General features: G+C 39.0%; 1 long non-coding RNA gene across 3 annotated transcripts; it reads left to right on the top strand.

Moving 5' to 3' along the window:
- The first annotated feature begins 29 nt into the window (after window positions 1-29).
- On the top strand, window positions 30-15,406 carry LOC137959064 (uncharacterized). Of its 3 annotated transcripts, XR_011114038.1 has the most exons (6): window positions 30-131; window positions 1,012-1,134; window positions 1,363-1,431; window positions 2,424-2,524; window positions 2,962-3,062; window positions 5,015-5,323. It is a non-coding gene; the product is annotated as an uncharacterized lncRNA (long non-coding RNA). The 3 variants fall into 3 exon arrangements; XR_011114037.1 differs by lacking the exons at window positions 2,962-3,062; window positions 5,015-5,323 and adding an exon at window positions 15,108-15,406; XR_011114036.1 differs by lacking the exon at window positions 2,962-3,062.
- The last annotated feature ends 5,625 nt before the right edge of the window (window positions 15,407-21,031 follow it).

The raw sequence follows: 21,031 nt of genomic DNA, 5'->3' as shown, positions 1-21,031 counted from the left end.
TGAAGACCGAAGGTAGAAGGAAATTCCTCGACACCAAACACGATTTGACTGAGAAAGCTCCGATTCGTCCAGAGACCCGGTCCGGTAAACCGCACGAGAAGCCGAAGAGTCATCGGGGTTTACCTCGTTAGGTCAGAATCTGACTTGGAAATCCTTTCTAAGAACTTGTAGACTTCCAAACTTCCCTGTTAAATGCAAAATTGGGTTAATAAAAAAATATAAAAACCTATAGGATTTCATAAAAACTTCATGAACGCAGTAAATCCCTCATTCCAACAAAAATTCCAGTACCTGAAATTTCTCCTGTTGGATAGAGCGACTGCAGTTATAGATTGAATTGAAGGGAAATTATCGAAATTTCTACTTTCCGTACACTCAACCCAGAGGGAAACCAAGAGGTGATCCTAATAAAAGCGAATGAACTCAAAACAAAGGATATTTCTTTAAAAGAGACGGCAGTTTCTTTGTTCAGATTGCCGAATTGATCTGGTTGTGAGAGAATAGTTTCTCTACCGCCTCCGTCAATGTCAAGGTTGAATTTCAGGTCAAGAAGGAAGAGAGGAATTGGAGTCCGACATCTACACCGCCGCAGCCGAGCAGCAACTGTAGTGCCTGCCGACGCCTTCCACTTAGCAGTGGTTGAAAGTAGGAAGCCAACCACCATCGTTGACAAATGATTAATAGGCTGGGAGACTGTCAATGAAGTAATTAATTGTTGATCCAACGTCATTGGCTACTCGTATTCAGAAGAGGTTCCTCTTGGAGAAAAAGAAGAACAAATAATAATAAAAATTGAAAATAAAGAAATTTTAAAAAATTATTAACTCTTTAGTGAATAATAGGAAAATAAAATAAAGATAAAGATAAATAAATAAATAACTCGAGCTCGGCTTGTTGAACAGTAGATCATGCTCGTTTAAGTAATCGAGCCGAACTCGAGTTAGTTGCGGTTCGGTCCATGAGGTCGCAAGCCGGTTCAGTTACTAATAAATAAAAACCCTCGCCTTTCAGGACTCGGCAACGATGGGAGGGAATCTTTCGAAATCGAAACAAAAAGGCTCAGAAACTCTCTTTCGAAACCGCTGCCTGGAAAAAGTTCAGCATCGCCAAGAAGGCTAACATACGATCCATGAGGTTTTTATTTGTTCATCTCACTTCTGCTTGATTTTTGTTCGTAATTTATTCAATTTTGATGTTGAGTTGTTGTTATATCTCCTGTTCGATATATCATTTTCGATTTTATTTTTCCCCCTTGTTTTGTCAAAGTATGGGGGTATGTTGGTTTAATGATTTTTCAGTTCCTTCCCTGCTTTTAAGGATTTTAGAACAAATTGAGCGATTTACCTGATTTTTCCTGTGTAGGCCGGGAATTGTGATTCTAATTAGTGGATTTAAGGTGCTTTGAGGAGAGATTTGCTTAGAACAAAAGGGGTAAGTCTGATCCCGACCTGGCTGAGTCGTAGGATCAAATTTTTTAACAAGGAAGAACACTGATATCTGCAAATTGACGAGATAACAGCAAAGGGAGGTAGCTAAAACCTCTATATTCAGCCAATTTCAAGCAGTTCATATGATACTTTTTGCTGCAAAGTTTGCAACAGAGCATTCTCCTTGTTCTCTCACTTCCTTCATTTTCACCAAAAAAACATATGTGACACATGGGTAGGAGCAGATAAACCTTGCTCTTCTTTGGCAAAGTCTTGAGCAACTTCTCCAGAAACTTCCTGAGATAACAAAAATAAATGTCGTTCAAGCAAAGTTATAACAGAAAACAAGAAAAAAGGTTGAAAAAGTGGAAATTGAATATTTTGTTTTACCCTTGATTAGTCTTATTTATTAAAGCAATGTAACCATTTGTTGGTTATGAATATATTTGCAATTTCTGAATTTGTATTACAATACCTGCTAACGTGAGTATACTTTTATGATGATGGTAAAGTCTCCATGTGGTGGCTATTATGTATGGTGTAGTCTCTAATGCTTGAATCTATGTAATAGTGAGATATTGTTCTACTTTGACCTATGAGGGGAGCCAATCTGTAAAATTTTCAGTTACCCTTTTACATCATTAATATGGTTGTGTGAATTATTTTTGGAACAAAATCATGCTTGGAATTGTGACCTACTCTATTACTACGATTGTATGATTTTCATTTAAAACTTAAAATCTCTTAGAGCCTGCACTTTCGGATACATATTGCGTGGGTATGGTCATTTGGATCTTTTGTTAACTTTTATTAATGTGGATTTTGTTTCGAGATTGGATAGTTGGTTAGTTGTGTGTTGTATCACGTGGTTGTTGGTTGCTATTGGATATATTGAATTTGTAGTTTTTATTTGGGTGATTGTAAATTTTGTATTAATATTTTATTTAAATTTATGTGTTTGATTATTGATTAAAGTTTATGCATAATATTATGCAGTGTTTATGAACAATTTTATGAAGGGTTTATGGACAGAGGTCATGCCCAATTTTATGTAGAGCTTGTGCCCAAATTTAAATAGAGGTCGTGCCCAATTTTAGGTAAAACTTATGCATTATTTTATATTCAGTTTATTTGACTTGTATTTTATGCAAAGTTTTAAATGTAAGTTAGAGCTCGAACACGATTAAAATTATAGGGCTCGAGTTCGATTCCAATTTTAGGCTCATGGGTTGGCTCGAGCTCGATTCCAATTTGAGGCTCAAGAGTGGGCTTGGCTCGAGCTCGAGTTCGAAATGTTATCATATTTTGCAATCTATATTAATGTTAGTTATTTAGATATTTACATCTATATAGGTTAATAGGTAATATGGGTTAGATTGTAATTAATTGTAATTAAACCCTTAGGTTGTCTTGTATAACCTAAACCTCATCTAATGTTTAAATAGAAAAGAAAAAGAAAAGAAAAAGAAAAGAAAAAGAAAAGAGGGGGACGTTTTCCTATTTTTAAGACTCTCGTTATTGGTTGTTTTGTCAGCCATCGTTGGTGATCTTTGCGGCTCTTTCCAACAACTCGTTTGACATGGTATCAGAGCCAGCGTGTTGTTCTTCCAGAGTCTTTCTTCCTCTGCTGTGAGGGTGAGGTTTTTTTTTTTTTTTCCCGTCGAGAGTTCTGCTGTGGACGACTTTTTTCGCCGAGAGTTCTTTGTCGCCGTGGAGAAGAGGATGACGACATCCAAAGTTGTTTAGCATAGTTTCTTGGGAAGGAGACATTTTTTGAGCCGTTTGGCGCCATTGCCGGAAAAGAATGAGACTTTGTCGGGGAAGAGACTTGGCTGTCTTTTGAGTCGTTCGGCTTGAAGAGGATGACGGATTCCGAGGTTTTTAGGCGTCGTTGCCGAAGAAGGAGACATTTTTCGATTTCTTTGACGCTATTTTCAGGGAAGAATGAGCTTTGTCGGGGAAGAAGGAGCTTCCGCTGCCGGGGACGAAGGAGTTTCGACACTGTAGAAAGATTAGATTTTCCTAAGTTAGGAAAATCTAATCAAGCACCGGCCCGGCCATGCCTGTTCAACCAGGACCGGTCCTCCCGCACCTGTTCAAAGCGGACCGGCTAGCCCAACCCAGACTGGCCAGCACCGGTATAAAAAAAAAAAAAAACTCAGGGTTGGAGTTCTGAGTTTAGACTCTGAGTTGGCGTTTTCAGCAAAGGGGGTTTCAATTTCTTTTCAGAAAGTTTGGTGCCTCAAAGCTTGCATTTCAGCAAGGTTTGCCCTCGGATTGATGTGTCTCTGCGTGGCTTGTTGTATTTCATCATGTCATTTGACAAGTTAGATGTTTTACTTATTCGTTTCACAGGTAAGAACTACTCTACATGGGCATTTCAATTTCTTTTATTTGTTATGGAAAAAGAGTTATGGGGTCATATAGATGGAAGTCATTCGACCCCTCGAGAGGCCGCAACTTTGTCAAAGTGGATAACCATGGATGCTCGGGTAATGATCTGGATAATTGGCTCTATTGAGCCACATTTTGTTCTTAATTTGCTGGCCTCTAGAAATGCAGCTGATATGTGGAATTACCTCCTCAAGATTTACAACCAAAATAGCACAATTCGACGGTTTCAATTGGAGTATGAAATGGCTAATTTCACACAAGGCAGCCTATCTATTGAAGAATATTATTCTAGGTTTCTAAACCTTTGGGCTGATTATGTCGAGATCGATAATGAGAATGTACCAGTTGCTGCTCTCTCTGATATTCAAGCCGTGCATGCGACAAGCAAGAGAGATCAATTCTTGATGAATCTCCGTTCAGAGTTTGACGTTGCCCGTTCCAATCTAATGAATAGTCATCCTACACCGTCTTTGGATACTTGTTTGAGTGAGGTTCTAAGGGAGGAACAACCTCTTGCCACACAAGCCGGCATGGAACATCGGACTAATATTGATGCCCCTATTCATGTGGCATATGTCGCAAAAGGGAGAAATCAAGGTAGGGACATGAAATTTGTCCAATGCTTCAACTGTAAAGAATTTGGTCATTTTACACGTGATTGCACTAAGAAGTTTTGTCGGTGCTGCAAGCAAACGGGTCATCTCCTTGCCGCTTGTCCTATTCGCCCAGCAAGGAAGAATGACACTGCTTATCATGCCTCCACAGGTGCTTCTAGTTCTACTGTATTGCCTCCTGCCATGCCAGTTACTCCAAATACAATTTCTATAGTCTCCACAAGTTCGAGTACACTCACTCCTGAAGTGGTACAACAGATGATCATTTATGTCCTTTCTACTTTTGGCCTCTGACGTAAGAATAAAGGGTCTACTCGGCCATGTTATGTTGACTCTAGAGCTTCTAACCATATGACCAACACTGCTATTTCTCTTTGCAATGTCAGAAAGTATGATGGAAATCTAAAAATTAATACTATTGATGGCAGCTCTCTGCCTATCAGTGTTGTTGGTGATCTTTCTCTTACCTTAACTAATGTTTTTGTGTCCCCTGATCTCTCCACAAATCTTATTTTTGTTAGTCAGTTGGTTCATGATAATTGTAATGTTCTGTTCTCTCGATTTGGTTATGTTGTGCAGGATCAAACGTCAGGGAAGATAATCATGAAGGGCCTAAAGTGGGACGACTCTTTCCCATTCAAGTTTTTCTCTCTACTAGTATTCTTCATGCTCCTTTACTTTCCTTTGCATGTAATGTTGTTAGTTCTAGAACTAAGATGTGGCATAGACGTCGAGGCCATCTAAAATTTGATGTACTTAGTACTTTGTTTAAATCTAGTTTATTAACAAGTATAACATGTTCTTCTCTTGATCTTTCATTTGATTGTTCATCGTGTAAACTTGGCAAAAATAAAATTGTCCATTTTCCTCATCATGGATCTCATGCCACACAATGTTTTAATATTATTCACAGTGATGTTTGGGGCATTGCTCTTGTTGTTTCTCATGCACATTATAAATACTTTGTTAGTTTTATCGATGACTTTAACCGTTTTACTTGGGTCTACTTCCGACAAGTTGTCTGAAGTTTTTGTCATATTTAAATGCTTTCTTGTTCTTCTTGAGACTCAATTCTCTGCTAGCATCAAAGTATAACACTCTGATTCTGGAGGTGAATACATGTCTAATGAGTTTTAGGATTTTCTTCAAAGCAAAGGTATCATCTCTCAACGTCCGTGTAATTCGACACCACAACAAAATAGAGTTGCAGAGAGAAAAAATTGTCATCTTCCTGATGTGGTACAAACTCTTTTACTTGATTCATATGTTCCTCCTTGTTTTTGGTGTGAAGCGTTGTCTACTTCAGTTCATTAAATCAACTGCTTGCCTTCACCTACGTTGCATCATGTTTCTCCATTTTTTAAGCTATTTGGTCATTCTCCTACATATGCGAATCTTTTGGACATTCACTTGTGTTTGTTTTGTGTATCTACCTACTCATGAACGACATAAACTTACAACCCAATCCGTTAAGTGTGTTTTTCTTGGTTATGCTATATCACAAAAAGGCTATATTTGCAATGATCCCCATGTTCATCGTATACGTGTTTCTCGGAATGTGGTTTTATTTGAAAATCAATATTTTTTCCCTCTAATGTGTCGCTACCATCTGCATCTTTATCTATTCTGCCTAGCTTTTATGAGCCCAGTCCCACTTCATCTGTGCCCACTCATGATCCTGACCTGGCTCCTACTCCTGATCCTCTTCTCGCCCCCTGTTTCCATCACTCTTTGCCGATCTACTCGCACTTCTCGCCCCCCTGATAGGTATGATTTCTCCTCCACTGTCTCTCATGTGGCTACTTTATCATCTATTTCAATTCCCTCTTGCTACAAATATGCAATGGCATACGAGTGTTGGCAAAAGGCAATGCAAATAGAACTTCAAGCTTTTGAGAAGAATCACACTTGGCATGTTGTTACTTGACCCCTACTATTAAGCCTGTAGGGAGTAAATGGATTTTCTCTGTAAAACTTCGATCGGATGGTTCTTTGGATCGTTATAAAGCTCACCTCGTAGCTCTGGGAAACACGCAGGAATATGAGATTGATTATGAGGATACATTTGCTCCAGTTGCCAAGATGACCACGGTTCGAACTATTTTTGCTATTGCTGCTTGACAGTCTTGGCATCTACATCAGATGGATGTGAAGCATGGCATGTCTGCATGGTGATTTACAAGAAGATATCTACATGACGCTTCCCTCTAGTATGACTACTTCTTCTCCTCAGGATGTCTGCAACTTACACCATCCTCTGTATGGGCTTAAGTGTTACGGTCCCGGGTCATGGATCGAGTAACACGGCGTGGGATTTGTGAATCCAACACTCAGAATTTACTCACTTCACGTCAAGGGTCTGTGTATGAGTATTTCTCCTTAACCCGTGCTTAGCTAGGAGGAAAGATCCTCTTTCGAGGGTCCTACCGAGTTGTTGTGCTAGGTAGAAGACCCCACAACAATGCTGACCTTGCTAGAGCAAGGTGCTCTCTTTTTTTGGTCACGAAAAAGAGGGTTTGGCCCTCTTTGTTGCTGCTCTAGCTAAGAATGCAATCCTTCTTTCTTAAATAACTTGAAACACGAGTTTGGGATAGATTAATACCTCTTCTTTGATGCTATGATCAACTCCCACGTTGCACCAGGATTTGCTCAAGATTTGAGGATGAAAATCCTCAATTTGCTGCTTGGTAAGGGAGGAATTCGGCCTCTCTTGCTGCTGCTGCCAAGAGGGAGGATAGACCTTCTCTTTGGGCTTGGAAAAGGGGCAGGAAGCTCTTTTTCTTAGTAGGGATGATGGTGGATGAATTTGGGTGAAGATGGATGGCAATGGAGGGTGAAGGATAGGTTGGATTTTTGGAGTAAACCCTAAACTCGAGATCAAGAGGTGATCTCAACCTATTTAGACTAGGTTATTCTAAAATCTCAAAGCTTACCTATTTCATTCATACCTATCCCTTAAATAGGGAGTTTTAGGGTTAGGGTTACAATAATTCCCCATAATGCCCTTACATATAAAGTAATTAGAAATAACTCCTACTTAAAACAATATAAGAAATAAATCCTACTTAAAACAGTATAAGAAATAAATCCTACTCAAAGAAATATAAGAATTAAATCCTATTGAGTGAGTTGTTGTTGTCTTCTTCGTTGTGTGACTCGGTGTGCTACTGAGTCCACAACATCTGCCTCCCCATGGAGAAAGAGCTTGTCCTCAAGCTCAAAAGTTGGGTAGACTTGTTTGAAGATGTCCACACGTTCCCATGTTACAGCTTCGGGGTCAGTGTCCATCCACTGAACGAGAATCTCCCAATGATCATTGGTCAGCCGTGCACGTAACACCGCAGCTGGGTTAAGAATAACCTCGCCATGATCAACCGGTGGTAGGAATGGAGTGGATGTAGGCTGTGCTCCGGAATGCGGCTTCAAAAGAGAGACATGAAACACATCGTGACTTCTGGCTGTGTCCGGTAATTTGAGTTGATAGGCCACTGGTCCCACGCGTCGAAGAATGGGAAACGACCCAAAAAATCTGGGTGAGAGCTTATGACGTGGAGGTCCCGCTAGAGACTACTGACAGTAGAGCTGGAGCCGTAGCCACACATACTTTCCAACCTCAAAAGAGACCTCACGGTGGCCTCTGTCGTATACATCCTTCATCCGAGCTTGGGCACATCGTAGCCGTTCTGTGATATTCTATAGCAGTAGATCCCTGTCTGTGAGTGCCTGATCAATCGTGTCCACGTGTGTGGACCCTGGGTTGTACGAGAGGAGGCGAGGTGGATCCCGGCTATATATAACCCGAAAAGGAGTGGATTGCAATGCAGAGTGGAACGAAGTGTTGTAACAGTATTCGGCCCACGGAAGCCATTGAACCCATTGCCGCAGACGATCCCCCGCCAAGCACCGTAGATACATCTCGATGGTGCGGTTCACCACCTCAGTCTGCCCGTCTGTCTGTGGATGATAGGCGGAGGAGAACTTCAATTTCGTCCCACTCAAGCGAAACAATTCCCGCCAAAAGGTGCTCGTGAAACTGCATCTCTGTCACTCACAATGGATTCTGGAATGCCATGTAAGCGGACTATCTGCTCCAGGAAAGTCTGAGCAACCCGTGTTGCTGTATACGGATGAGCCATCAGTATAAAATGCCCGTACTTGGAGAATCGATCAACCACTACGAAAAGTACGGATTTGCCGGCTGACAAGGGTAGGCCTTCCACAAAATCCATTGAAATGTCGGCCCAAACCTGCGTAGGAAGGGCCAGAGGCTGGAGAAGACCGGCTGGACTCAAGTGCTCGGCTTTGTTGCGCTGGCATACCTGACAGTCGCCCACATAAGTCGCAATAGAGGGTTTCATGGCTTGCCAGTAAAAATCAGCTCGAATTCTGTGCAAGGTTTTCTGGATCCCCTCGTGTGTACTGTCGTGGTAGGCCAAGAGAATAGCTGGAATCAACTCGGACTCAGGTGGAAGGAAAATCCGATGCTTGTAATAAATAAGTGAATCCTGGATGGACCACTTCACATTCATTGTACCTTCCGAGATCTGCTGATGTAGTTCCTACAGTGCAGAGTTAGTAGCATGTGCTTCTCGCATCAAGTCCATAATGAGAAATCTCGTCTGGCTGATAGAATAGACCGACTGTTGATCTTCAAAACACCGTGACAAGGCATCTGCCACCTTATTTAATCTCCCCGCACGATACTCCACCGAGAAGTCAAACCCCAACAACTTACTGATCCAGTGCTGCTGTGGCGACGTCGTCAAACGTTGTTCTAGTAAGAATTTAAGGCTGTAGTGATCCGTGCGTATGAGAAAAGCCCGGCCCCAAAGATAAGGCCTCCAATGTTGGACCGCTTTGGCCAACCCAATCAATTCGCGCTCATAGGCTGCCAGTTTGTGATGGCGGACTGCCAACTGTCTGCTAAAATAATGGCCCAGCTGCTGTAAAACGGCCCCCATGCCCACGCTCGAAGCGTCGCACTCTACCACGAACAATTCGTCGAAGTTGGGAAGTTGTAATACTGGCGCGGATGCGAGGGCAGCTTTGAGTGCCACAAATGACGTGGTGGCCCCCTCATTCCAAATAAAGGAATTTTTCTTGAGTAAACTCGTCAATGGTGCTGCCACTGGCCCATAGTTCTGAATAAATTTGCGGTAGTAGCCCGCAAGACCCAAAAAACCTCGTAATGCAAAACACGACTGTGGTTGCGGCCACTCGTGAATAGCTCGGATCTTCTCGGGATCACCCGTAACCCCCTCATGTGAGATAATGTGTCCCAGATTTCCCACATGTGAAGCCGCAAAAGAATACTTGGAGTGTTTCAAATAGAGCTGATGTGCTCTTAACAAGTCGAAAACAATCCTCAAGTGTGCCAAGTGCTCCTCAACCGACTTGCTATATATCAAAATATCATCGAAAAATACAAGAACAAATTTTCGAAGATAGGGGCTAAATACCTCGTTCATCAAAGCTTGAAAAGTGGAGGGTGCATTGGATAACCCGAACGGCATGACGACGAACTCAAAGTGGCCATGGTGCGTGCGGAACGCCGTCTTCTCGATATCAGAGGCGTGCATCCGGACCTGATGGTATCCCGAACGGAGGTCGAGTTTAGTGAATAACCACGACCCATGTAACTCATCTAGAAGCTCATCCACTACCGGAATCGGGAACTTGTCTTTTACTGTCTGCACGTTCAACTCCCGATAATCCACGCAGAACCTCCATGTTCCATCATGTTTCTTCACAAGTAAGACGGGTGAAGAGAACGGGGAGCGGCTGGGACGAATAAGACCCTGTTTCAACATCTCATGGCACTGACGCTCTATCTCGTCCTTCTGAAGGTGTGGGTAACGGTATGGTCGCACGACCACTACCTCAGAACCTGGTTTCAAACAGATCCTGTGGTCACAGTGCCTCATGGGAGGCAACCCCGAAGGCGCCTGGAAGAGGTCATAGAACTCCTCAACCAGACCATCACTAGTACTGGCAGGCTGATCCTGTGTCTGCAAAGTGTGTATGCGGTGGGTCCTGTCCACCTGACAGCCCTGTAAGAGCAACCGACTTCCGGCCAAATCAAAGCTCTTGGTTAAAGCCGAAAAGTCCCACAGAATGGGCCCCAATGTTTGTAACCATTTAATGCCTAAAACCATATCAAATCCCGCTAGGGGAATAACAAAAAATTCCGCATTAAATGAAGTAAATCCAATGGAAAAAGTTACCGCTTTACTAATCCCATAGCTAAGGACCTTCTCGCCATTGGCCACTGAGACGATGGCAGTCGGATGAGTGTGTATCTGGAGTTGGAGATGCTGTGCGGCTGTCAAACTCAGAAAATTGTGTGTACTCCCCGAGTCGACTAGTCCCACCAGTTCTCGGTCGCTGACAGGAGCTCGGACTTGCATTGTAGTAGGTAGGCGATTTCTGCCCAGTAATAGCATGCAAGGATATCTCTGGTGGTTCCTCCTCGATAATATCCTCTGGTTCCTCTGGATCCTCCATCTCGAGCCAAAATAATCGTTTACATTGGTGTCCGACCCGATACTGCTCATCGCAGTTATAACAGAGATTTTTGGACCGCCTTTCTGCCATCTCCGCACTCGTCAATTTTTTTATAAAGCTCGGTAGGGAATTACCAGGGCGGGGATCGGCTACCCAAGTCGTAGTCGGAGTGTGTCTGGATGGTGCTGTTGTAGATGCTCCCTGAGATGAATTATAGCGGCGCCCTTGCCACGTGGAGGAAGTGTTCCTCTCACTCGACCAACCCGACTTACGTTGTTGCAACTGTTGTCGTTGTTCCATTGCTCGGGCCATATTCATGGCATGAGCTAGATCCGTGGGCATAAGGAGTTCTACCTCTAGCCGTAAATACTCATTGAGACCTGCTGTGAATAAGGAGACCTGCTGGTCAACCAATACCCTCTCTCCAGCTCGAGCCAACTTTTCCTGAAAGAGTTTTTGATAGTGTTCCACTGAACCCGTTTGTCTCAATAGGACTAACTCTCCCAAGGGGTTGCTGTTGGCGGGAGGCCCAAATCTAACTGTGCATAGATTTTTAAATTCGCCCCAAGTCATTCCCGATCTCTCTTTCTCTACTTGAGTCACCCATAACATGGCTTCATCTGTTATATGGAAAGAAGCTAGTTGCACCTTATCCCATTCAGTAGTCCCTTGGTTCAAAAAAAAAATTTCACATCTATGCAACCAAATTATGGGATCCACAGAACCATTGAAAGAGGGAAACTCTAACTTGGTGTACCTTGAGATTGTGCCTCCATGCTGAGGTGCTTGGACAGCAATGCGCCCAAGCCACTGCTCCCCTCTTCTGTGATATGGTTGAGCAACCTTTCGCACCTCTGGACTCTAATGTCTCTCTGTCCTCAACTCCTGTAGCATGCTAATGATTCGGCTCATCTCTTTTTCCAAACCACAAACTTTCCCAACATTGGTTGTGCTGTTTCAAGGCTATCTTCTATCTTTTGTATCCTGATTTGGATTTCTTCATTGCTGATATGATCCCCCATGTTACCCTGCTCTGATACCAAGTTGTTACGGTCCCGGGTCATGGATCGAGTAACACAGGCGTGGGATTTGTGAATCCAGCACTCAAGCAACAAAGAGGGCCAAACCCTCTTTGCCGTGACCAAAAAAAGAGAGCACCTTGCTCTAGCAAGGTCAGCATTGCTATGGGGTCTTCTACCTAGCACAACAACTCGGTAGGACCCTCGAAAGAGGATCTTTCCTCCTGGCCAAGCACTGGTTAAGGAGAAATACTCATACACAGACCCTTGATGTGAAGTAAGTAAATTCTGAGTGTTGGATTCACAAATCCTACGTCGTGTTACTCGATCCATAACCCGGGACCGTAACAACTTGGTATCAGAGCGGGAACATAATAGGTTATTCTATATCCCAAGAAAGATGGATTGCTATGGGTAAGGAATTGGAGGAAATACGAGCACGGTTAGATGCTTCCATTGAACATTATGGAAGGGAGAAACTTGTTGTTACAGCAAAACAGGTCATACGACCTCAAATCTCTATCTCAGACGGGCAGAACGGACCATGGCTAGAAAATTCAAAAATTTCGTCTCGAGAGGCGGACGCAGAAAAACAATAGAAATCAGTCCTCCCCTGCTCACGGCAACCCAAGCACGCAGCCATAGTCCTTTACGCACGGAAGGGGAAAAATTTCCGTTCCGCACGGGAGGGGAAAAATTTCCCAGCCATTCCGACCGGGAAATATTTCCTAGAGTCTGTCTCGAAAAAATTTCAATCGGCGAAGCCTCCAAGGGCTGCTAGTCACCGCAGAAGCAGCACGAGACTTCGTCGGTGACAATTCCGCCCTGTTCGGCGACATTCCAACAGCATCTACCATCGACATTCTAGCAGAAGATCGTCGGCGACATTTCCGCAGAAGACCGTCGGCGACAATTCCGCAAAAGACTCGTCGGCGACATTCCAGCAGAATCGTTGGCGATATTCCGAGAGCCCTCTGTCTCGGCAACTCTCCCATCGGAGAAGCGAAGCCCCAACGGGCTGCTTTTCATCGCCGAAAAATCAGGCGATTCTGTCGGTGCCGGGAGAGAGGAAGGAGACGTCCGTCGCCGGACTTCGACGGTGCTGTGAGGAAAGGATCCGTCGGCCGCAGAGTTTGGGAGTGCCGAAGGAAGAAGACGACTCCCGATTAAATTTTCCTAACTTAGGAAAATTTAATCGGCCTGGTCCGCTAAGTCGCACGCCGGACCGGGTTCTTGAACCGAGTCAACCCAGGTTAACTCGAACCGGCCCAAAAAAAAAAAAAAAAATTATTGTCCTGAAGAGGGGTCATAGCTATCGCGGATGCTACTTCGGCACCGGTGGAGACATCGGCATACCAACACTACTTCCGAGCTTGAGGACAAGCTCGTCTTCCAAGGGGGGTATAATGTTATGCACGCAATAATATTATTATTTTAGTTGTTTTATTTAATTTACTTTATTTTATTTCAGTTTTAGGCATAGGGGTATTTTTGGAATTATTTATTAATAAGGATATTTTTGGAATATTTTATTCATAGGGATATTTCTGTAATATTTTATTAAACCCTAACAGGGTGAACCCCATTTAAGGGGTAAGAGTAATAAGAAAAGGAAGCATTGAAGTATTAAGAATTAGGTTAAATTTAGCGTAAGAGGCTTAGAGTTCTCTTCAACGAGCTCTAGGGTATCAAGCTTCCCTTTGGCTTGTTCGTTTTCGTCTTCCCCATTTCTTCCTACTACCCCTATGGTAATGCTTGGAAGACCCGTAACCCATGGCAAATTGCAGATCCTCCCAAAGAATCCACGTGTCAGATCCGAGACCGTATCATTAAGCAAGTTCCCCAGGTGTGGTTTGAGAAGTTTCGCGATACACTTCTTCTCCACCGCTTTACACAAAGCCAGTATGACTTCTCTATTCTTTCACAAGTCGGCATTGGGCATAGTCCTTCTCTTGGTCTATGTGGATGATATTATCCTTACTGGCACTGACTCTGGCTTGATTACTAAGCTTCAGCGGCTTCTACATTCGACCTTCCATATGAAAGATCTAGGACAACTCACATACTTCTTAGGATTAGAAGTACATCATTGGGACAAAGGTATTTTCCTAAATCAACACAAGTATACCCAAGATATTATTACCTTAGCTGGTTTGGTGGACACTTCTGTTGTTACTCCTATGGAGGTAAATGTGAAATACCAGAAAGATGAAGGGGACCTTCTTGATGATCCTGCTCTCTATCAGTGTTTAGTTGGGAGTCTCATCTACTTAACCACGACTCGTCTGAATATCTCTTATGCCCTTCATCAGATCAGTCAATTTATGTCTTCTCCTTGGCATCTTCATCTTGCTACAGTCCGACACATTATTCGTTATCTTCGAGGTTCTCCTACTCGTGGCTTATTCTTTCCTACAGGCTCGTTTATTCAACTTGTTGCCTACAATGATGCTGATTGGGCTGGGTGCCCTGATACCCATCGCTCTACTACAGGGTGGTGTATGTTTTTGGGGGATGCCTTAATTTCTTGGAAATGTAAGAAACAAGATCGTGTGTCCAAGTCATCGATCGAGCCATGTCTACTGCGTGTTATGAAATTATACGGCTTTGCGGTCTCCTTGAAGAACTTGAGTTCCCTCAGACCACCTAGACACCTGTTCATGCAGATAACACTAGTGTTATTCTGATTGCTACCAATCCTGTTTTCCATGAACGCACCAAATACATTGAGGTTGAATGTAATTCTATTCGTGATACCTTGGAGCGTCAAGTGATCTCTTCCTCACATCTCTTCGGATCTCCAAGTGGTTGATGTCTTTACCAAAGCCATGACTCAACACAACATAATTTTTTAGTTGGCAAATTGTTGCTGGTTGACTTATACGCATCAATTTGAGGGGGGATGTTACCATATTTTGGAATCTATGTTAATGTTAGTTTTTTAGATATTTACATGTATATAGGCTAATAAGTTATATGGGTTAGATTGTAATTAATTGTAATTAAGCCCATGGGCTCTCTTGTGCAACCTAAACCTAATCTTATGTTTAAAAAGAAAAAAGAAAGAAAAGATGGGGACATTATCCTGCTTTAAGACTCGCTATTTTGATTCGAAATGTTTAAATTAAGCCCAGTTCGAACATATGCAGGTTCAAGCTCCGCTTGACTCGATGCCACCCCTATTTTTAGTATTATATTTATTTATTGTGGTATTTGTGCAAATGATCCATCTACCTTCTGGAGTAGATCAAGTAGATGGGTTAGATTGTAATTAATTGTAATTAAGCCCATGGGCTCTCTTGTGCAACCTCAAGCTAATCGTATGTTTAAATAGAAAACAGAAAGAAAAGAGGGGGACGTTCTCCTGCTATAAGACTCGTTATTTTGATTCGAAATATTTAAATCAAGCCCAGTTCAAACATATGCAGGTTCAAGCTCTGCCCAACTTGATGCCACCCCTATTTTTAGTATTATATTTATTTATTGTGGTATTTGTGCAAGTGATCCATCTTCCTTCTCAAGTAGATTATCAAGTTTTGTTGCATGGGCGGTGTATATATGTAAACAATATATTACAAATAATATATAATTATTTTTAAATAAATATTATGAATATCATGATGTTAAAATTATGAAAAATAGTGAGTAATAAATACTTATGGTTGGTTGTTGTTACTAGAACTATTTCCTTTTTATTTTGCGTAAGCTTTAGAATAGTAATTAAATCTATAATGTGTAAAAACTTATTTAAGATAATATTGTTAACCTAAAAATAGTTTATCGTGAAGAATGAAGTTGAGGAAATGATATTACAAAATAAAATTTAAAGAAAGTGGATTAAAATAATAAAAATAAACAAGAAAATATGAAATAAATAGCTAAAATTGTCGTATACATTTAAATAAAAAACATCAAATTATAAATTAACATGTAAATATAAAAAAATTATGTAAAAAAATTAAATATAAAATTTTTAAAATAATAAAATAAAAATCAAACAAATTTAGCTAATAATTAACATAGGAATTAAACATATATTATGTGAAATACAAATTAGAAGTGTGTACCTTTTCGATATCTTTGTCCATATTAACAATGATAATAGTACCTTCCACTTTTCAATGGTTGAGAGTTGAAGGCAAAGTATCAATTTAAAGGTTATAATATCTAACAGATTTATAAATAAATAAATCTATTTTCTAATTTTAATATTTAAACAAAGAATAGAGATATCTTAAATGATAATTATAGATATTAAAATAAACGACCATGAGCATAATAGTTTGAAGTGCAGGACCACTATCAACCGCTTAGATGGTATATTGTGAAAAGAAGATCAACCTATTAGAGCCCCAATTTGTTTCAATTGGATCACAAATATGTCACTCTTATATGAATGACACCATTCATGAAATGTCTTTCAAGAAGAAGTAACTGCAATAATCGAAAACTAAATAAAAAAAGAAAAAAGAAAAATAAGGATCACTCAATCTTCTCACTCATTGATCAAAACAAAAGGGGTTCTTTTTATAAAAAAAAACTCTATGATTAGTCAAGTTATCGGAAAATTAAAGTGTAATCGATTATTATACTTCGCCTAAGAGAGTCGAAATCTCTTTGTATTTTTCTAGTAATACTAGAATAATGGATTTTTTTTCCTAGCAAGATTTTTTTGGAGGTGACTATTAGTAGGGAACATCGTAAATAAAAAATATACGTGTTTTTTCATGGTTGTGTGCTTATTTTGAACTTGTTCATATAATTTATTCTCATTCTTACAAAAAAAAAAATATTAAACCTGCATTTGAACTCTATTCAGCCATTAAATCACTAGTCAAACAAGGAGATCAAGTTAAATTATCAATTAGACTATTAAATCGACAAGAATTGTTCATAGAGGTTGAATTAGATGATCAATCCGGAGATTGAACTTTCCTTCCTCGATTTTCTTATTAATCCTAATTTGTTTGTACTTATAATTGTGTAAACTAAGTAACTTTTATAGCAACATTTTTCGCACACTAAGTGGATCGTCCTTGCCCATCATATTTTCTCCAAAATTACATAAAAATAAAATAGTTTTCACATCATGGCATCTTAAATATTTGGTTAATAGAAAAATAACTAACCAAATAATGAAGAAATAAACTTAATAATTAACCAATTAATTTAATAATAGTTAAAAAATAAATATATTAAAAATCCACATAGTAATACACAATAAAATTAATTAAACATGAATTAACCAATTAATTAACTAAATAATAACTAATTTTCCAATTAGTTAACAAATTAATCGATTGACTAACTAACTAACCTATTAAATAAAAAATAACCAATTATGGAACCAAATAACTTAACAATTAACCTCATAATAAAAAAAATTAATTAATCAATCAACTAAAAATAATTGATCGACCAATTAATTAACTAAATAATTAGCCAATTAGTTAACTAATTGAGAAATTGAATAATTCCTTAATTAACTAACCAATGATTAAATAATTAATTTTCCAATTAAACAACTAATTAACTAATAAATCATTTCTTTAAATGTTTACCTGAGTAGAATTAATTTCCTTAAAGTTTTACCAAGAGGTCTCTACTAATACCAAAAAAGTAAATAATGTACTGTAATAATATGAGCACAATGTACTCTAATAATGAGATTCACATGATAATTATCATTAAAATTAAAAACTATATTAAGTAATAAAAAATAGCATGACAACTATTCACACTAATTCAACACATAATCAAGAATTATACAAAAAGTCAACTTTAATATCAGCATAATGTGCTACAATAATTGCATTAACAACATAATTATTTAAAAAAAAAAACTTGACAACCAATTAAACATAAAAGAAAAGTCTTGACCAAGCATCATTGTAAGCAATTAATAAACTAGGAAGTTTACAAAGGCATTGTAGGATTACAAGTCATAGGGCAAGTCAACCTCAATACAGTCTCACTAAGTTGAGATTTGTAATGGGTCATGGTGAAGTAGTAACGGTATAATTGATTTCATATGTATTATAAAGTTATCATCTAGAATCATATTATTTAGATGGAATGTAGCTGATCAAAAGTTTGCAAAGTATATTTTCATGTCAAACATTCTTTGGGTTATGTAGGCCCACATAGAATAACCAAGTAAGAACTATTGAATATATTGGTATAAGCTTTTGATTGTCTTATAAGATAGTTGGGGATTTGTAATGTTGTTTAATGTTGTTGATGTTATGATTTAAGACAATTGTCTATAGATTTTAGTTGCATATTCCTGAAAATCGAATTTGTTATGGTATATTGTTTGTTGACCTAGTATGCACCATGTTTTGGTAGCAAAGTTTAGTGCATACAAGTGAACAAACTGTACCAATATAGTATCAGGGGCGTAGGGATATGTTGGCAAAATTTTAACAATTGTTTTAAAGTATAACAATGTAATGTTAAACTACGCCAAGTCTCGAATGGGTGAGGTGGAGCTACGGATTTAAGTGAACAATAAGTTGAATATAGGTTAAAGTTTATTGTATATCTCGAATTTGTCCTCTATATAGACATTGGTGTTGATTTTTATGTTTTGATGAATTTATAGGTGTCAAACTAACATGGACAAGCACGGGATGTACGATGGGGTCTGTAGATTTGGTGACTAGTATAAGGGAGGGGTAGATGCCTTTATTCAAGTGGAATAATTTATGCCCATGTAAGAAATATGTTAATAAGTATTATCAGCCTGTATTTGAAGTAAAGTGTTAAAAGAGTTAAAGAGTAGAAGAGAAGAAAAAAAGGAAAGAATAAGCTAAGAGGAGGAGAGCACAAGTGTGAGAAGGGGGAGAGAGATAGGGTTTTACAAAGAGGTGCTTTGTGTCAATGAGCATGCCCTCCCAACATTTCTTATTTATAATGATGAGTAGAAACCCTAATACATGATAATGAGCAAAAAAAAACATAAACAACTTAGTAATAATAAAAAATGCCACTTAATCACTTAATTATAAGATATGTCATGAGTACTTCAACACTCTCCTCAGGTTGGTGTAAAAACATCAAATATTCCATGCTTTGACCAAGTAGTAACAAATGGATAAACTACAATGGGCTTCTTGAAAATATTTGCTAACTGATTTTTTAAGGGAAAATAGAGCATAAATATGACATCAGCTTCTAACTTATCTCTAACAAAATGACAATCAATTTCAATAAGTTTTATTCTTTTATGAAAAACAGGGATGGTTGCAGAATGATTAGCAGCTTGGTTGTAACAATGTAGTTTCATGTGCTTGGTTATTGGAAACCAATTTCTGCCATAAGAGATCTGAGCCACAATAATTCAATTACTGCATGTGCTAGGGCCCTATATTATGCCTCAACATTCAATCTATCCACTACACTTTGTTTTTTTCTATGGCCCAATATGCAAACTGAAAATGGAACCTTCAATATCAGTCCAAATACACTAAAAGATTACATAAGAAGAGATTCAACATTGAAAATCTTAAGTCAATTAGCACACCCATGAATCTGTCCTTGAAATTTGACTTGGACAACTCAGGAAGGGTCATAAATCAAAAGCTTTATAGACGTTCGATTGGTTTCCTACTATATTCATCAACTAGTAGACTAGAGATCATGTTTTTTATTTGCCTATGTGCAAGATTTCAATCAAATCCTAGGGAATTTCACTTAGTAGAAGTGAAAAGAATTTTCCAATACCAACTTGGAACACCAAACTTAGGACCTTGATACTCTAATTCCTCTACCATAGATCTGGTAGGTTACTCCGATGTCTATTTTACAGGTTGCAAAATTGACAGAAAAAAAATACATGTGGTAGGTGTCAATTACTTGGAAATATGCTTGTCTATTGGTTTTTCACAAAACAACATTTATTTGCCCTATCTACCACCAACATTGAATACATAGCGGTTGGAAATTGTTGATCACAACTTTATTGGATAGAACAATAAATAGAGGATTATGGTTTAGTGTTGTTGGAAGATAGACCCAAGCCCACACGACCAAGGAAGGCCCACAAGATGGGCCCAAGCACATAAGAAGTAGGACCCACCATGATTACCACAAGCTGACATCCTTATCACATAAGTTGGAAAATCAAGGACTCACAAAGGCATCTTTATCTTATGGTCACATCCTATAAGACTTCTAGTTTGACTTATGTTTGTCTTTTATCTATATTGAGTTATTTAATTATTCTAGGACTTATCTTTAAGTGTTAGAGTTTGGGTGTAATTGGGACAAAGGTAGTTTTATTGTAATTGGACTCTACTACTTTCCTCTATTATAAATAAAGGTTCATGTACTCTGATTATAATAAGTTAAAAAAGTCAATGAAGTATATTTCTTTTCCATATTTTCAACATAGTATCAGAGCAAGTTCAGTGAGTTGACTTGGTCAACCACAGAGATAAAGAGATCCTTTTCTCTAAACCTTAAACCCTAAGCCTAGGTTCGTAGTTTTTTTTTTTCAGTCTCTACACCCATAGTTTGCTTTGCGTTTTTCACCTCTATACTAAAATTTTCATATTGTAAATTATATATTTACAGAAATATAGTTAAATCTACTTTCCAAGGACAAATGATTTTTTCCAATCGGAGTTATCTACAAAGAGAAACGGATATTTGAATTAGCGAAGGTCAGACTACAAAAGAGGTTCGAGCAACAACAAAAAGCTTCAAATTTCGAGGTATTTTATGATATCAAGAACGAGACTTTATATGAAGATATATATATATCAAAAGAAAAATATGCAAGTTAATTCTCTTACATAAACAACCAATTTTCAATCAAATTTATCTACAAAGAGAAATCGATATTTGAAACAGCAAAGGTCAGATTGAAAAAAAAGGTTTGAGCAGCAATAGAAAGATTCAACTTTCGAGGTATTTTATGTTATCAATGACAAGACTTTATATGAATAATTATATATAAGAAGCAATATCTGTAAGTCTATTTTCTTATCTATTCAACCAATTCTCAATCTGAGTTTTTTATAAGGTGATATTGATCTTGGAAGAGTCAATGATCACCAGATGATAGAGA

This window comes from Aristolochia californica, unplaced genomic scaffold, assembly GCF_029961685.1.
Source record: "Aristolochia californica isolate CCGP_79_NKW_82.1479 unplaced genomic scaffold, dmAriCali1.0.hap1 SCAF_3, whole genome shotgun sequence".
NCBI classification, from domain to species: Eukaryota; Viridiplantae; Streptophyta; class Magnoliopsida; order Piperales; family Aristolochiaceae; genus Aristolochia; species Aristolochia californica.
The sequence above is the reverse complement of the archived record's forward strand: the minus strand, read 5'-3'. Positions and strand labels throughout refer to the sequence as shown.